General features: G+C 42.7%; 1 pseudogene; it reads left to right on the forward strand.

Moving 5' to 3' along the window:
- The first annotated feature begins 2790 nt into the window (after positions 1–2790).
- On the forward strand, positions 2791–4097 carry LOC130100597 (craniofacial development protein 2-like; annotated as a pseudogene).
- The last annotated feature ends 233 nt before the right edge of the window (positions 4098–4330 follow it).

Genomic DNA, 4330 nt, shown 5'->3' on the forward strand with positions numbered 1-4330 from the left:
CACATCACATCCCTGGCGCTGTCACAGGTGGGCTGTTTACCGTGACATCGGTCCCTCTCTGGGAACCCTGTTTCCTCATTAGGAATTCTGAAGCTGTCACTTTAGCTGCACTGTGGTCCATATGGAGCGACCGTAAAGTGTCATACTCCACTTTTAACTATCTGCTGCATTGGCAGTTCTTAAAGGTACAGTTGTTTTTATCCCTCGAAGCAGGGCCACAGGTGGTGAAAATTGCTCTTCGGAAGGAAAGTCTGTTCTGTGAGTGGCAGATGGTACGAGTTTGCCTAGTTAAGCCTGCAAATCAGGAGAATCTGTAGAGGAGCCATTAATAAGACATAAATTGAGCATTATTTTTGGCAGATTGTATTTTCGATCCCTTTCCTCTTGTTATAATGGAGCCATCATTTCTGCAGGTCTCAAACGTCAACAAACGTGTTCTCTGCTTTGAGTATCTGTAGCATATGGTGTGTGGATCAAATATTTACACACATATCATGATTTAAATATCATGGTGTTGCCTTAACTGTAGTATCATCAGGCTCTGCACAATCGGCTTTGAAGTGTCATAAGGTACGAGCCGTGTTACGTGCAGAAAGCTTTGGGAAACCGGCTGATTGGCAACTTGAATGAGTGAAATGACAGTTGTGGCCTACATTTCCTCATTAGGAATAACTCATCCAGCGGCCTGTGCAGATATGTTTCTACTGTTCATGACCCCTGATGTGTCAGGCCTCATCTTTGTTTTTTGACTAGCAGGGAGAACTGATTTCCATCACAGGAATTGCTCAGTACGATAGTGAAAAGACTTTGACGAGCTGGTCAGTTGATTTGAAGAGACTGTTTGATTGTGGTACAAAAGCATGATGAGGACAGACAGACAGTGATGCCTCAGGCATCGTTCTGAAATGTCATTTCAGCATAAGGTATTTGTTGGAAGCTGGACCAGGATTGGAGGAGAATACTGCTGTATATTATATTTTGGTAACACTTTAGTTTAAGGTCCAATTCTGACTTGCTTATTAGCATGAATATTACTAGGATATTGGCTGTTCAAAGGTACTTATAAAACATATATGAATGCCTTATTCTGCGTGATCATATTCTACATCCCTTAATCCTACCCAATACCTAAACTTAACAACTACCTTACTAACTATATTAAGCACTAATTAGTTTGTTCAGAAGGGATCGCCACCTTATCGCGGTGGAGCGGTTTGTGCGCGTCTCCATGACCCCTAGAGGAGGAGTCTTGTAGGGCTGAAACGATTCATCGAGTTACTCGATTAACTCGATTACAAAAATTCCTCGAGCCAAAAACTCTGCCTCGAAGCCTCATTAAATTCCTATGACGCGCACTATACGCGCAGGGATCTATACTATAGCACGTGATACATTTTGAATTTATTTGGCGCGATGGCGGAGACAGAGTAAAGATGTCCATAAACGGCAGAGAATGTCTAAAGTTTGGGATCATTACATACTTAAAAAAGGAAGGGAACAAAGTGCAATGTGTCTAGTGCAAAGTAGACCTGGCATACCACAACAGTACGACTTCAATGATTCAGCATCTGAACCGAAAACATCCACTCCATGCTGTTTCACCAAGCGTCGCTAAAACAAGTTAAACTAATGGTGTTCACACCGAACGCGGATAGAGCGTCAAATACGCGTTTATCGCGTATAGTTAGACGCTTGAACATTCGCTCGAGTTCAAATTTTTCAACTTGCGCGGAAGACGTTCGCGGCAAATGCGTAGCCCAATTCGCGTCAGTCACGACGCCCAGCGCGAATGATGCGTATATTCGCGTCTTTGCATTGACCTTGTATGTAATCTACTCGCGCAAATAATAAAATTTGCGTTCGGTGTGAACACACCATCAGCCTATGATACATTGATGTTCGCTGATTTTAATCCAATACTGTATTTGTAGCGATGTCGTGATGCGGTTTGACTAGATATGATGTTTAGCTTTGATGTTTTTAAGTAGTAAACGTATTCACGTTCAATTGCAAGAGAGTATACCGTAGCCTAAAAAAGAACCCCTTCACACACACACACACGCGCGCGCACGCATGCACCCTCGTCTCTCTCACGCGCCAGTCAGATCAATTGCGGCAATGCATCACATATGCTTAAACTTTTATGTAGCACGCAACAATAATTTCAGCATGCATTCTCTGTATACACCGCAACGTGATGGAGGAACAAATATTGTATTGCAGTCTTTGCGAGACCTTGTTTGTAGCCTATATCATGTCTTCCAAATAGTTACAGACAACAACAAAAAAAGAAATTCCCCAGTCTGCTTCTCCAAATCCACTCGTACTTTTGGGGAAGACATTTTAATCGGCTACCAAAGTAATTGAGCATAGAACATTGTTGGCATTTATACTAAATGGCTAAAAATTGCAATAAATAGGCTTAGTTTTGGAGCCAAATGTTGGAGTTGGAATAAATACCAGTTTGTTTGTTTGTTTGTTTTGATAAATAAAAGCCAAATGCTTGATCATTTTACAGCCACATCATTTTCGTTATGCATTATTTGTTTTGGTTGTTTAAAAACACACAAAAAATTACTCGATTAATCGATCGATTAAGTGCTAGATTACAAAAAGAATCGATAGCTGCAGCCCTAGAGTCTTGTACTCCTGGCAGGGTCACCCAAGCCGAACAGGTCGAAGGGTAGAGACCAGACAAAGAGCGATCCCACTGGCCCTCCAGGTTGGGGGTTGGGCGATGGGCTAACTACCCGTCCCCGGAAAAATAAATTGGTTACAGAAACCGAAACTATGGAAACTATATCCCTGTCTGAACGAAGCCTAACTGACGACCCACGAGTGGGTTGTATGAACCGCCTGAGGCAAACTCATCAGAGACTTTTAATAAGTCTGCTGAAGCTGAAGTCAAAAACGAGAATTGGGTGCTTGAATGTCAGAACGCTATACCAAACTGGAAAATTGGCACAACTGACCAAAGAAATGCAGCGCTAGAACCTAAGCATTGTTGGTGTATGAGAGAGCCGATGGAATACCTTTGGAGAAGTAACAACTGCCACTGGAGAGACCTTTCTCTATTCAGGCAACCCCAAAGAAGAAGACACACACACACACACAGACACACACACGGAGTAGGAATACTCCTTTCAAAAGATGCAGTTAAAAGCCTCATCAAATGGGAACCAATTTCAGAACGAATCATCACAGCCAGGTTTACATCAAAAGGACGTAATATCACATTCATCCAATGCTATGCTCCCACCAACACTGCCGTTTATGAAGAAAAAGAGACCTTTTACCAACAAACACAGACTGTCTTTCAGAAGAATCCCAAAAGAGACATCAAGATCGTTATGGGAAATATGAATGCCAAAATTGGAAAGGATAACAGCGACTGGAGAGGAACAATGGGGACTGACGGATTTGGGCAGGTAAATGAGAATGGGTTGCTCTTTGCCAGCTTCTGTGCCCTCAATGAGCTAGTGATAGGAGGCAGTCTCTTCCCACACAAGCAAACACATAAAGTTACCTGGATATCACCAGACCACTTCACTGAGAATCAGATGGACAATCTTGCAATAGACAGGAAATGGAGGAGAGTTCTCCTTGATGTCAGATCCAAGAGGGGCGCTGATATAGACTCTGACCACCATCTTCTCATGGGAGAACTCAGAATGAAACTGGCAGTGAAAAAGAAACCTGGGAACAGGGTTCAAAGAAGGTTTGAGACAAGGAAACTAAAGGATAATAAAATATGCCGGGAATGGGGAATAACCCACCTCCGCAACCGGTTCCAAGCCCTAGCAGAAGGAGACAACATAAACAACAAATGGGAAAGATGCGATGTGGCTTTCACAAGCACTTGCGAATCTGTACTGGGCTATATGACCCCAGAAGAACAGATTGGGTCACAGATGCAACTTGGAGTGAGATCGAAGCTAGACGGGATATCAAAGCAAAACTCAACAGAGAGACAGACAACAACAACAAGAAGAAACGCCTCCGACAAGACTACCAAGAAAAAGACTACCTCAGTGAATGTAAAAACTGGAGAGGCATCATGCTCCTCTCAGTCCCCAACAAAATCCTCTGCCGAATAATCCTCCACAGAATACAAGAACCACTAGATTAGATTTTCAGGAGAGAACAAGCAGGTTTCCGGAAAAACAACTTGTGTACAGATCACATTGCAACACTCAGAATAATTGTCGAACAATGCAAAATGCATCGAATGGCAGTCATCCTTATTCATAAACTTTGTCGACTTCGAAAAGGCCTTTGACAGCCTAGACAGAAATATTCTGTGGAAGCTGCTCCAAAATTATGGAATAAC

Source organism: Rhinichthys klamathensis, unplaced genomic scaffold (assembly GCF_029890125.1).
Source record: "Rhinichthys klamathensis goyatoka isolate OS25496 unplaced genomic scaffold, OSU_Roscu_1.1 h1tg000244l_1, whole genome shotgun sequence".
NCBI lineage: Eukaryota > Metazoa > Chordata > Actinopteri > Cypriniformes > Leuciscidae > Rhinichthys > Rhinichthys klamathensis.